At 45.7% G+C, this 14,599-nt stretch overlaps 1 protein-coding gene across 1 annotated transcript in view; it reads left to right on the forward strand.

The window, feature by feature from the left end:
• The window catches only part of DOCK2 (dedicator of cytokinesis 2), a 1,209,209-nt gene that overhangs the window by 403,182 nt on the left and 791,428 nt on the right, over positions 1-14,599 (forward strand). The window lies entirely within an intron of this gene.

Raw genomic sequence — 14,599 nt, forward strand, 5'->3', positions numbered from 1 at the left:
CCAGCGGACCATGGGCTGACATATAGGCCTGGCCAGGACATCTCCAACAGACAATGGCTTTGAATTCTGCTCTGACTGCTCCTGGGTCTTTTTGCAGCCCTCAAATATGGACTTGATTTTACCCCTGCTTTTAGTTAGCCCAGAATGATGATCTTAGGATTCCTTGACTGCTCAGGTAGATCTCCACAGCCAAGTATCTTTCCACATAGCTCACGTGGTTATCAGCATTTTGGGTATTTCCTTGTGCAATCCAGCTTTGCACGGACTTGGGTAGTGAGTGGATAAATCTGCACAGTAACACTTTTTCCACTATCTGTGCTAAGTAGCAGGTCTCAGGCTGCAGCCATTTTGTACCAGGCATAACAGGTCGAACATCTGGGACCAAGGAGGCTCGTCCCTTTGGAAGCAACAGAGGTGCACCCGTTAAACCCAGACTACCAGGGTTATGCTCAAACGTACCATAATCTGCATTCAGCTTTCCATACTCCTTGACATCTTGGAAGGCAACATATTAGTACGCTTTCTGTGGTTCCCCAGTAAGGTATGCAGCTAAAACCTCTGCCCATTGCTCTTGAGGAGGTTTCTCTCTGTCTGCCACTCTTTCAAAGACAGTCAGAAAAGCCTCAACGTCATCCTCCAGAGTAATATTCTGTTCACCTCACATGGATACTGTCACTTTGGCTGGAAGAAAGGGCTTTCTCCCATGCAAGGACAGCTTCTCTTAAGAACGCCACCTGCTACTGATGCTGCTGCTTTTGCAACAGCTGATGCTGAAACTATTGCTCCTGCTGCTGTTGAAATTGCTGGATCAGGAGTTTGTTTCCTGTTGAGCCTGCTGCTGTTGCTGCAGTTACAGATTGTCCTGGACCAGGTGCTTAACAAGCTCACCTATTCTTTCACAGTGTTTGTAAAGATTGAATGTCCTGGGTAAAATCTACTACAGCATTGCAGTATAATCACCCATGCACTTTGTGACTGTTTCGCATTGAAACACCAGTTGTAGGGATGGACTCTTACCAGTAGGTAGAGTTCACACAGGCACTGGATTCTTGTGTCAAAACAATGTGACACTCTATGGGTGCTCACATATTACCAGTCCATTGTAACTTTAACCATTTCAGCACATGGTGCTGGAGGCAAAAACATTCTGGTTCTGTATCATTGACCGCAGTATGCACAGTGACGCATATCTCCCCTCATACACTGTGCCAGTGAGTCTGTCACATATTCCCGCCCCTCTGTCCACAGCCGGGGGTTTTGGCACCTACAGACATTAAACACGGAATTCGGGAAAGAGCATCTGCGTTACCATTTAACCTCCCTGGCCTATGCTCCATGTGGAAAGTGAAGTCCTGAAGGGCTAAAAACCATCTAGTCACCTTTGCATTCTTGCCCTTTTTCTCTCTCAACCATCTCAGAGTGGCATAGTCCGACACTAACTTAAACCTATTGCCTATCGGGTAGTAATTTAGTGTGTCTACTGCCCACTTCATGACTAAGCATTCTTTATTCGGACTCCCATGACAGCACCACGAGAGAGGGGATCCTGTTATGGCTGGCAATCAGGCAACACAGCGTGCAGTAATCAGCGCACATACAGAGATCTGGCAAAAACCCAAAACAATAGGACGAGCTCTGAGACGTGGAATCTCTGTAGACTGCAGTACCTGAACTGTCCTCACACAACTGGAAGCAGCAGTGGATTGCGCCTATCACTACCTATGCAACTCGGCACTGCCTGAGGAGCTGACTAGCCTGAAGATAGAAATACAAGCCTGACTTACCTCAGAGAAATACCCCAAAGGAATAGGCAGCCCCCACATATAATGACTGTTAGCAAGATGAAAAGACAAACGTAGGAATGAAATAGATTCAGCAAAGTGAGGCCCGATATTCTAGACAGAGCGAGGATAGCAAGAGAACTATGCAGTCTACCAAAAACCCTAAAACGAAAACCACGCAAAGGGGCAAAAAAGACCCACCGTGCCGAACTAACAGCACGGCGGTGCACCCCTTTGCTTCTCAGAGCTTCCAGCAAAAGATAATAACAAGCTGGACAGAAAAAACAGAAAACAAACTAGAAGCACTTATCTAGCAGAGCAGCAGGCCCAAGGAAAGATGCAGTAGCTCAGATCCAACACTGGAACATTGACAAGGAGCAAGGAAGACAGACTCAGGTGGAGCTAAATAGCAAGGCAGCCAACGAGCTCACCAAAACACCTGAGGGAGGACGCCCAGAGACTGCAATACCACTTGTGACCACAGAATTCACAACAGTACCCCCCCCTTGAGGAGGGGTCACCGAACCCTCACCAGAACCCCCAGGCCGACCAGGATGAGCCACATGAAAGGCACGAACAAGATCTGGGGCATGGACATCAGAGGCAAAAACCCAGGAATTATCTTCCTGAGCATAACCCTTCCATTTGACCAGATACTGGAGTTTCCGTCTAGAGACACGAGAATCCAAAATCTTCTCCACAATATACTCCAATTCCCCCTCCACCAAAACAGGGGCAGGAGGCTCCACAGATGGAACCATAGGTGCCACGTATCTCCTCAACAACGACCTATGGAATACATTATGTATGGAAAAGGAGTCTGGGAGGGTCAGACGAAAAGACACCGGATTGAGAATCTCAGAAATCCTATACGGACCAATAAAACGAGGTTTAAATTTAGGAGAGGAAACCTTCATAGGTATATGACGAGAAGATAACCAAACCAGATCCCCAACACGAAGTCGGGGTCCCACACGGCGTCTGCGATTAGCGAAAAGCTGAGCCTTCTCCTGGGACAAGGTCAAATTGTCCACTACCTGAGTCCAGATCTGCTGCAACCTGTCCACCACATAATCCACACCAGGACAGTCCGAAGACTCAACCTGTCCTGAAGAGAAACGAGGATGGAACCCAGAATTGCAGAAAAATGGAGAGACCAAGGTAGCCGAGCTGGCCCGATTATTAAGGGCGAACTCAGCCAACGGCAAAAATGACACCCAATCATCCTGGTCAGCGGAAACAAAACATCTCAGATATGTTTCCAAGGTCTGATTGGTTCGTTCGGTCTGGCCATTAGTCTGAGGATGGAAGGCCGAGGAAAAAGATAGGTCAATGCCCATCCTACCACAAAAGGCTCGCCAGAACCTTGAGACAAACTGGGAACCTCTGTCAGAAACAATATTCTCAGGAATGCCATGTAAACGAACCACATGCTGGAAGAACAAAGGCACCAAATCAGAGGAGGAAGGCAATTTAACCAAGGGCACCAGATGGACCATTTTAGAAAAGCGATCACAGACCACCCAAATGACAGACATCTTTTGAGAAACGGGAAGGTCAGAAATGAAATCCATCGAAATATGTGTCCAAGGCCTCTTCGGGACCGGCAAGGGCAAAAGCAACCCACTGGCACGTGAACAGCAGGGCTTAGCCCTAGCACAAATTCCACAGGACTGCACAAAAGCACGCACATCCCGCGACAGAGACGGCCACCAAAAGGATCTAGCAACCAACTCCCTGGTACCAAAGATTCCTGGATGACCGGCCAGCACCGAACAATGAAGTTCAGAGATAACTTTACTAGTCCACCTATCAGGGACGAACAGTTTCTCGGCCGGACAACGATCAGGTTTATTAGCCTGAAATTTCTGCAACACTCTCCGCAAATCAGGGGAGATGGCAGACACAATGACTCCTTCCTTGAGGATACTCGCCGGCTCAGATAACCCCGGAGAGTCGGGCACAAAACTCCTAGACAGAGCATCCGCCTTCACATTTTTAGAGCCCGGAAGGTATGAAATCACAAAATCAAAACGAGCAAAAAATAACGACCAACGGGCCTGTCTAGGATTCAAGCGCTTGGCAGACTCAAGATAAGTAAGGTTCTTATGATCAGTCAAAACCACCACGCGATGCTTAGCACCCTCAAGCCAATGACGCCACTCCTCGAATGCCCACTTCATGGCCAGCAACTCTCGGTTGCCCACATCATAATTACGCTCAGCAGCAGAAAATTTCCTGGAAAAGAAAGCACATGGTTTGAACACTGAGCAACCAGAACCTCTCTGTGACAAAACCGCCCCTGCACCAATCTCAGAAGCATCAACCTCGACCTGGAACGGAAGAGAAACATCAGGTTGACACAACACAGGGGCACAGCAAAAACGACGCTTCAACTCCTGAAAAGCTTCCACGGCAGCAGAAGACCAATTAACCAAATCAGCACCCTTCTTGGTCAAATCGGTCAATGGTCTGGCAATGCTAGAAAAATTACAGATGAAGCGACGATAAAAATTAGCAAAGCCCAGGAATTTCTGCAAACTTTTTAGAGATGTCGGCTGAGTCCAATCCTGGATGGCCTGAACCTTAACCGGATCCATCTCGATAGTAGAAGGGGAAAAGATGAACCCCAAAAATGAAACTTTCTGCACACCGAAGAGACACTTTGATCCCTTCACAAACAAGGAATTAGCACGCAGTACCTGGAAAACCATTCTGACTTGCTTTACATGAGACTCCCAATCATCTGAGAAGATCAAAATGTCATCCAAGTAAACAATCAAGAATTTATCCAGATACTCACGAAAAATGTCATGCATAAAAGACTGAAAAACAGATGGAGCATTGGCAAGTCCGAACGGCATCACCAGATACTCAAAATGACCCTCGGGCGTATTAAATGCCGTTTTCCATTCATCTCCCTGCCTGATTCTCACCAGATTATACGCACCACGAAGATCAATCTTAGTAAACCAACTAGCCCCCTTAATCCGAGCAAACAAGTCAGAAATCAATGGCAAGGGATACTGAAACTTAACAGTGATCTTATTAAGAAGGCGGTAATCAATACACGGTCTTAGCGAACCATCCTTCTTGGCTACAAAAAAGAACCCTGCTCCCAATGGTGACGACGATGGGCGAATATGTCCCTTCTCCAGGGACTCCTTCACATAACTGCGCATAGCGGTGTGTTCAGGTACGGACAAATTAAATAAACGACCCTTAGGGAATTTACTACCAGGAATCAAATCGATAGCACAATCACAATTCCTATGCGGAGGAAGGGCATCAGACTTGGACTCTTCAAATACATCCTGAAAGTCCGACAAGAACTCTGGGATGTCAGAAGGAATGGATGACGAAATAGACAAAAATGGAACATCACCATGTACTCCCTGACAACCCCAGCTGGTTACCGACATAGAGTTCCAATCCAATACTGGATTATGGGTTTGTAGCCATGGCAACCCCAACACGACCACATCATGCAAATTATGCAGTACCAAAAAGCGAATAACTTCCCGATGTGCAGGAGCCATGCACATGGTCAGCTGGGCCCAGTACTGAGGCTTATTCTTGGCCAGAGGTGTAGCATCAATTCCTCTCAACGGAATAGGACACCGCAAAGGCTCCAAGAAAAATCCACAACGTTTAGCATAATCCAAATCCATCAGATTCAGGGCAGCGCCTGAATCCACAAACGCCATGACAGAATATGATGACAAAGAGCACATTAAGGTAATGGACAAAAGGAATTTGGACTGTACAGTACCAATAACGGCAGAGCTATCGAACCGCCTAGTGCGTTTAGGACAATTAGAAATAGCATGAGTAGAATCACCACAATAGAAACACAGTCTGTTCAGACGTCTGTGTTCGTGCCGTTCTACTTTAGTCATAGTCCTGTTGCACTGCATAGGCTCAGGCTTACTCTCAGACAATACCGCCAGATGGTGCACAGATTTACGCTCGCGCAAGCGACGACCGATCTGAATGGCCAAGGACATAGACTCATTCAAACCAGCAGGCATAGGAAATCCCACCATTACATCCTTAAGAGCTTCAGAGAGACCCTTTCTGAACAAAGCCGCTAGTGCAGATTCATTCCACAGAGTGAGTACCGACCATTTTCTAAATTTCTGACAATATAGTTCTACATCATCCTGACCCTGGCATAAAGCCAGCAGATTTTTCTCAGCTTGATCCACTGAATTAGGCTCATCGTAAAGCAATCCCAGCGCCTGGAAAAATGCATCAATATTACTCAATGCAGAATCTCCTGGTGCAAGAGAAAACGCCCAGTCCTGTGGGTCGCCGCGCAAAAAAGAAATAATAATCAAAACCTGTTGAATAGGATTACCAGAAGAATGAGGTTTCAAGGCCAAAAATAGCTTACAATTATTTCTGAAGCTCAGGAACTTAGTTCTGTCACCAAAAAACAAATCAGGAATCGGAATTCTTGGTTCTAGCATCGATTTCTGATCAATAGTATCTTGAATCTTTTGTACATTTACAACGAGATTATCCATTGAGGAGCACAGAGCCTGAATATCCATGTCCACAGCTGTGTCCTGAAGCACTCTAATGTCTAGGGGAAAAAAAAGACTGAAGACAGAGCTAAGAAAAAAAAAATGATGTCAGGATTTCTTTTTTCCCTCTATTGGAAATCATTGAATTGGCTCCTTGTACTGTTATGGCTGGCAATCAGGCAACACAGCGTGCAGTAATCAGCGCACATACAGAGATCTGGCAAAAACCCAAAACAATAGGACGAGCTCTGAGACGTGGAATCTCTGTAGACTGCAGTACCTGAACTGTCCTCACACAACTGGAAGCAGCAGTGGATTGCGCCTATCACTACCTATGCAACTCGGCACTGCCTGAGGAGCTGACTAGCCTGAAGATAGAAATACAAGCCTGACTTACCTCAGAGAAATACCCCAAAGGAATAGGCAGCCCCCACATATAATGACTGTTAGCAAGATGAAAAGACAAACGTAGGAATGAAATAGATTCAGCAAAGTGAGGCCCGATATTCTAGACAGAGCGAGGATAGCAAGAGAACTATGCAGTCTACCAAAAACCCTAAAACGAAAACCACGCAAAGGGGCAAAAAAGACCCACCGTGCCGAACTAACAGCACGGCGGTGCACCCCTTTGCTTCTCAGAGCTTCCAGCAAAAGATAATAACAAGCTGGACAGAAAAAACAGAAAACAAACTAGAAGCACTTATCTAGCAGAGCAGCAGGCCCAAGGAAAGATGCAGTAGCTCAGATCCAACACTGGAACATTGACAAGGAGCAAGGAAGACAGACTCAGGTGGAGCTAAATAGCAAGGCAGCCAACGAGCTCACCAAAACACCTGAGGGAGGACGCCCAGAGACTGCAATACCACTTGTGACCACAGAATTCACAACAGGATCCGCCCTTCAGGAACAGGAAACGTACAGATACAAAAAGGCGGCACCTCTCCCATGCATCAGTTGGTTTCCTGTTCATGTAGGGACAGGATACTACAGATGAATCCTAAGGATCCAAGGCTGGCCAGCCGAATCAGGTAGTGGGGGGGTCTCCTACCTCGGCCGGTGCGGGAGTTCCTGGAGACGCCACGGTGGTCCTGGCTGGGCTGCACGTCGGTGGTGTTTTTCAGCAGGAAGCAGAGTCTGGAGGATTCCTGTCTCCACCAGTGCCAGCGCCGGTAAGTATTCCCCATCCCCTTCTGGTCTGTGTGGTATGCGGTGCAGCAGGGTTGCGGGGTACCGGCGTCAGGAGGTGGGTGCCATCCGGAGTGCTGCTGGCTGTGTCTGGCGTCCTGCGCTGCTCTGTATGAGCTGGAGCATTTCAGGCCGCAGTGACGTCGGGGGGCAGAGCCTGTGAGCGCTTCTGGGTCGCTGGGTTACTGCGCATGCGCAGTCGATCAAAGATGGCGGCACCCACTGGATCCTGAACGCCGGGTAAAACACAGGCCCTCTGACCTCCCAGCTGCATCCTTGATTGCGTGGACCAATGGGGACAGCGCAAGGCAGTCTGCTGACCGGAATCAAGGCAGATTATTAAGCAGGTGTCAGATTTAGAACCCTGCTTTGGCCTCATTTCATCATGGAGAGTGATGGTGATCATCCAGCAGCTGCGGCTGCCAAAGTGCGACAGAAGCTCAAGGAAAAGGATCAGGAGTGACCAGTCCAGTCATAAGAGCTCATCCAGGCAGGGTTCAAGAGCATCGACTTTGAAAGAACACCCTCGCATTCCGGTACCTTTTTTCAGCGGGCACTGGTAAATGATCTACATGAATGTTCACTCAGTGACTCAGGCCCCTTATACTTTGTCGTTTTAGGGGGAGAAAAGTATGGGCAAGACAAAACATAAGGAATGCGTCCTCTATGGAGTCCCCTTACCAGATTCTTGTCCCAAAAAATTATGCACCCCCTGTATACAGCAGATGGTGAGGTCTACAGGAGGGGTGGAGTGACATTAGGTCGGATAGAAAATATCACCTTTATTGTCCTCCCCCAGGTAGCGGAAGAATCTGTGAGTGCGACTAACTTAAAGGAAATGATCCGTGTGGAAGTAAGGGAATCCCTGAGGTCCCTATCCCAGGCGGGAGGTTCAAAGTATAAGGCCCCCTTGAACTCTGATTCTTCGGAGGAAGAAAGAGAAGAGGGTTCCTATGGCTCTGTTCCCTCTTCCTCTTCATCAGAAGAAGACTCTGGCCGATTCTGTCTGCCTCTGGACCGGGTAGACAAACTAATAAACCAAAAAACTGGCCTAATGAAGGCACTTCCAATTAAGCAAATCCTACACAAAACCACGGAAGTAATGCCACAGTAGAAGATTTAAAATGTCATTTTATTACATATATGCGAACATTACAGAAATTAACAAAAAGGAAGGGGGGGAAAAAAAAAAAAAACAACACAAAATAGCCGCAATACCAAAAATATAATGCACTTCAAAGTGCTAAAGGGGATGTTTAGAAAATTAATATCCCATGCTACTCTTACTCACTCCAGCAGTCACAGTGTAAGTTCCAAATATAGATTATACTAATAAATAATATAAAATCATAATGAATATAAATCATATATCAAAGTGAAACAAAACACTGAGCTGCAGCCTATATCATGACACTATTGCACTATACAAAAAGTCCTAATGTATACAAAAATATATATTTTTTTATTTTAAGGACACAAAAAAATTTAATACATAATTAGTAAAGTGCAAAGTGCTTAGTATAAAAAGGATTTTTTTTATATTGGAAAAGATTTTCAAATAAATGCCCTTAATACTGAGGTAGCAAAGAAAAGTGCCATATGCCAGAAACTATATAGCAGCTAAATAGTAATTGCAAAAAGTGCATAGTGCTATCAAACCAATACCTATATTACTGAGATTCAGAAAAAGTGCCATGTGCCAAGACACAGTAGCAGCCAAATGATAAGGGCAAAAGAAAGGCTCTTTACCACCAGCATTGAAGAGCAGATACCCCTTTGACGATCCAGCTGTTGATACCTGGGACAAGGCCCCTAAATTGGATGCTGCAGTGGCAAAAGCATCAAAGAAAGCCTCAATACTCTTTGAGGACATGGGGACCCTTAAGGATCCTCTTGATAGGAAGGCAGACGCCTTCCTTAACGGTACCTGGGAAATGGCGGCCGGATCTGTGAGACCGGCAGTAGCTGCAACTTGTATGGCTAGATCCTTAATGGTCTGGCTTGATCAGTTAGAGTCCCAGTTTAAAGAGGGCGCTTCCAGAGATATAACTCTGAATGCTCTACCAGTAATTTAAGAGGCCACGGCCTTCCTGTCGGACGCTTCAGTTGATTCGTAAAGATGGCGACCAGAGCAGTGGGACTCTCCCACGAGGTTCCTATAGCCTTATGGTTGAAGTGCTGGTCAGGAGACATCCAAATAAGATCAAAACTCTGCGCTATCCCATGCAAAGGGGAATATCTCTCTTCGGCCCAACTTTAGATGAGTTGCTGGAAAAAGCAGGGGATGACAAGAAAAAATTCCCTAATTTATCATCAGCATCCTACTGTCGTCCTTTCAACAGAAGGAGATTTAGTCAGGGAAGGAAGTGCATATCATCACCCTCTAGAGACAATTGTAGATGGGAGGATAGACGCAGAAGATGTACAGGCTATATGTTCCGCCGTTCCTCAAAAGAACGTAAGAAACCGGACCAATGACAAGCAATCCCTGTGGGAGGGAGATTGTCAGCTTTTTCTTGAGCATGGTCAGATATCTTGAATAGTGATTGGATATGAGGCATAATATCGGATGGACTGAGACTTGAGTTTAGTCACCTGCCTTGAGATAAGTTTAAATTAACTCCTTTGCGTTCTTCCCCCCTTGAACAAACAGCTTTGGAAACGGAGGTCATAAGCTTATGCCTTAAAAAAGCTCTGATTGAAGTTCCGGAATCAGGAGAAGAGGGTTCTACTCTCCTCTATTTCTGATTCAAAAACCAGACAAATCGTTTAGAACCATTATAAACCTTAAGTCCCTTAATGAGGTTTTGGTTAATAAAACCTTTAAGATGGAATCAATCAGTTCAACAATAAAGATGCTGTTCAAACACTGTTTCATGGCAGTTGTAGATTCAAAAGATGCATACTATCAATATACCTATCCATGAAGACTTCCAAAGATTCCTAAGGGTAGCGGTTCTTATGGGAGGAATAGTTCGCCTTTTTCAATTCAGAGCTTTTCCCTTCAGTCTATCAGCAGCGCCTAGGGTGTTTACAAAAATAGTCACTGAGGTCATGGCGCACTTAAGAGAATCTAATTTTCTCGTTATTCCTTATTTAGATGATTTCCTTATAGTGGAGAATTCAGCAGACCATTGCCTTTCACAAGTAAGAACGGCTACAACCCGAGTAGAACACCTAGGCTGGATTATAAATTATGAGAAATCCCGATTACAGCCCCTAAAAATTCAGAGATTCCTAGGGCTGCTATTACATTCGGAGGCCCATTAATGTCGTCTTCCAAAGGATAAGTTAACTTATTACATTCAACAACAGGTGTCAAAGGCGATTGATAAACCCTCCATGACCCTTAGACAAGCTATGTCAGTGTTAGGATCCCTGACTTCATGTATTCCCGCTGTCCGTTGGGCTCAATTTCACACCAGACCTTTACAGTCTGAGGTACTGGTTAATGATAGGGTCTTACAAGGGTCCTTGCAAGGTTAGGTGATAATAAGTCCAGCAACCCTTATATCTCTTAGATGGTGGCTAAATGAGGACAATTTATCGGCAGGGGTTCCCTGGGTAACACATGTGACTTGTGTAATAACCACAGACGCTAGCCCTGCGGGGTGGGGGGCACAGATGAGTGACATTATAGTTCAGGGTCTATGGGACTCCCAAACATCAGTTTCTTCCAATCAGAGAGAATTAATGGCAATTGAACTTTCAGTTAAGAAGCTCCTCATATATCTACAGGGTCACCATGTCAAGATCCTCTCGGACAATCAGGTGGCGGTGGCCTATGTAAATCACCAAGGTGGAACGCATTCCGAATCTCTGATGCAATTGGCGGATCGCCTATTCCAAACAGCAGAAAGACATTTTCTATCTTTAACTGCGCTGCATATCAGAGGGAAGGAAAACATGAAGGCAGACTTTCTAAGCCGCAATACCTTAAAACAAGGGGAATGGTCTCTGAACAGAGACATCTTCAATCACCCGCAAGTGGGGTCAACCAGAGGTGGACCTCTTTGCCACCAAGGACAACAGAAAAAAAAGAAAATTCTGTTCCCTAAATCCCAGGGAGAATCCTCTGGCAGTGGACGCCTTCCTGATAGAATGGGATTTTCGGTTGGCTTACGCGTTCCCCCCATTGGCCCTGTTGCCCCTAGTGGTCAGGTAGATCAGGGAGGATTGGGCTAGAGTCATACTGATTGCCCCATTCTGGCCCAGAAGGGCCTGGTTTGCTTGGCTCAGGACCATGTCGTAGACGACCCCTGGGTGCTTCCAGACATTCCGGACTTACTCTACCAGGGTCCAATCAGCCATTCAAAAGTGAAGGGGCTCCATTTAACGGCATGGAGTTTGAGAGGTCATTGCTAAAAGACAGAGGTCTCTCCCCAAATTTAGTAGATACCCTTCTGAAGAGTAGAAAACAAATAACAACAAAGATCTACTCTAGAACCTGGAAAAAGTTCCTGGCTTCTTCAGATTTTAATATTGATGAAGGAATACCCATAAATCAGATCTCAGAATTTCTGCAGAAGGGTTTGGAGCTAAATCTATCCACAAGTATGCTAAAAGTACAAGTCTCAGCCCTAGGGGCCCTGTTTTCTTGTAACATTGCTAATAACTATTGGGTTTCAAGATTTATTAAGGCATCTAGTAGAGCTAGACCCATACACAAGAATAGGTTGGTACCTTGGGATCTCAACCTAGTCCTTTCAGCCTTGACTAAAGAACCATTTAAACCCCTACGTTCAGCCTCAATGAGAGGCCTGGATGTCTTCCTGGAGCAGAACAATATTGTATCATACAATTATTAGGTTCTGTAGAAGGACGTAGATCTGGGGATTTATTATGATGGGATATAGGCTGAACTGGATGGACAAATGTCTTTTTTCGGCCTTACTAACTATGTTACTATGTAATTAAGATGTTATCCCTTAAAACAGCGTTTTTGGTAGCAATAACATCTGCTCGTAGGGTAGGGGACATCCAGGCGCTTTCCAGACTTTCCCCTTATACAGAGTTTTTACAGGATAGAGTAGTCCTCAAGCCCAAAGTAGTATCACATTTTCACAGATCACAGGAGATAGTTCTACCATCAATTCTCCCTAATCCTTCTAACTCTAAGGAAGAGATACTCCATACATTGGATGTTAGAAGATGCCTGTTAGAATATATCTCAGTCATTAATGCTTGGAAGAGAGATAATGCATTATTATTGTCCTTCCAAGGTCCTAGAAAAGGGCTTAGAGTATCGAAATACACACTAGCAAAGTGGATTAGGGAGGCTATCTCTCTGGCTTATACTGCAGGTGGGTGTCCCGCTCCGCAGAATCTGAGGGCGCATTCCACCTGGGCCATGCTATCATCCTGTGTTGAGAGATCTGGAGTTTCAATCGACCAGATATGTAAGGTAGCCACATGGTCATCCCCTTCCACCTTTTTAAAGCACTATTGATTGGATTTGGGGTTCTCCTCTGATCTCACCTTTGGATTAAGGGTGCTGCAGGCTATAGTCCCTCCCTAAGGTGGCTTACATCTCTGTAAATCTCTCATGGTGCTGTCATGGGAGTCCGAATAAAGCATTAAGCTACTTACCGGTAGCAGCATTTTTCGGAGGCCCATGACAGCACCCTTAGTTCCCTCCCTTTTCATGTGGGGGTTGCACTTCCTAAAATGTATATATTTATTGAGATATATAGATCTCACGTGTGGTATCTAGTTACAATGCAATAGGATATTTTTGTATATAAACTGTATATAATGTATACTTGTGTGCCACAAACCGCGGTAGTCCTCTCAGGCTCTGAAATACAACTGATGCATGGGAGAGGTGCCGCCTTTTTGTATCTGTAGGTTTCCTGTTCCTGAAGGGCGGATCCCCTCTCTCGTGGTGCTGTCATGTGCCTCCAAAAAATGCCGCTACCGGTAAGTAGCTTAATGCTTTCTCAACTATTATGTAGTTCTTTTGGCAAGAACAGAGTTTTCTCCATTTATTTCCTGTGACAGCTTGGCTTTCAACCCAACTTCTGAAGCATCGGTCTGGACCACAAATTCTTTGCTAAAATCTGGTGTGACCCGGATTAAGTTCTTGAATCGCCATCTCTGCATCAGGAGTCCATTTCACCATCATTAACTTGGTGTCTACAAGGAAATCCATTAATAATGCGGCAATTATGGGGAAGTTCGGGATGAATCGCCGGTAATACCCCACATCCCAAGAAACGCCCTTACTTGTTTCTTAGAGAGCAGCTGCAGCCACATCTGAATTGCCTCTATTTTAATTAACTGCGGCTTCATTTTGTCTCTCCCGATGATGTAGCCTAAGTATCTGACCTCTTTTTTCCCTATGGCACACTTCTTCGGATCTATGGTGAATCCTGCTTTCTTCAACGCATTGAGGATCACCTGTACCTTTGGCAGATGAGAACTCCAGTCAGGGCTGAAGATGACAATGTCATCCAAATAGGCTGCGGCATACTTCTTATGTGGAGCCAAGATTCGATCCATCACCCCCTGGAAGGTAGCTGAGGACGAAGGGCTTTCTGATGAGCATTCTGGTGTACTATAAACACCCATCTGGTGTCAAGAAGGCCACCTTCTCCTTGGCGTTCTGGGGATCTGCCGGTACCGCTTCATCAGGTTGAGTGTTGTGATGGTACCCCAGTCGCTCAATGAGTTCAAACAAGCGGGGTATTGAGTATTCATCAAAACTGGACACCTCATTGAGCCTGGGGTAGTCCTTACAAAACTGCCACTCGCCATTTGACTTCAGTACGAGGACGATGGGACTCGACCATCCACTCCTTGAATCCTCGATCACCCCAAAGACCAGTATTCTCTTCATCTCCTTTGAGATTATCTCCCGGTGAGCTTCGGCGATCCTGTAGGGCTTGAGGGTTTACCCTTCACATTTCACTCTGTTAGCACAGTCCTGGTAAAGATATTGACAAGCTCACGGGCAATACTTTTACCCGAAGAGTTCTTCAGTGCACCACTTCTGGGTACCAGGTCGCATAGTCCTCTGTTCCCCTTTGCTCAAGTTGTCATTGTTTTCCTCGTGCTTCCTAGTTGGCTTCCACAGTGGCATTGGAAGTGCCATGGTAAGTCTGA

Source organism: Ranitomeya imitator, chromosome 4, assembly GCF_032444005.1.
Source record: "Ranitomeya imitator isolate aRanImi1 chromosome 4, aRanImi1.pri, whole genome shotgun sequence".
Lineage (NCBI taxonomy): Eukaryota > Metazoa > Chordata > Amphibia > Anura > Dendrobatidae > Ranitomeya > Ranitomeya imitator.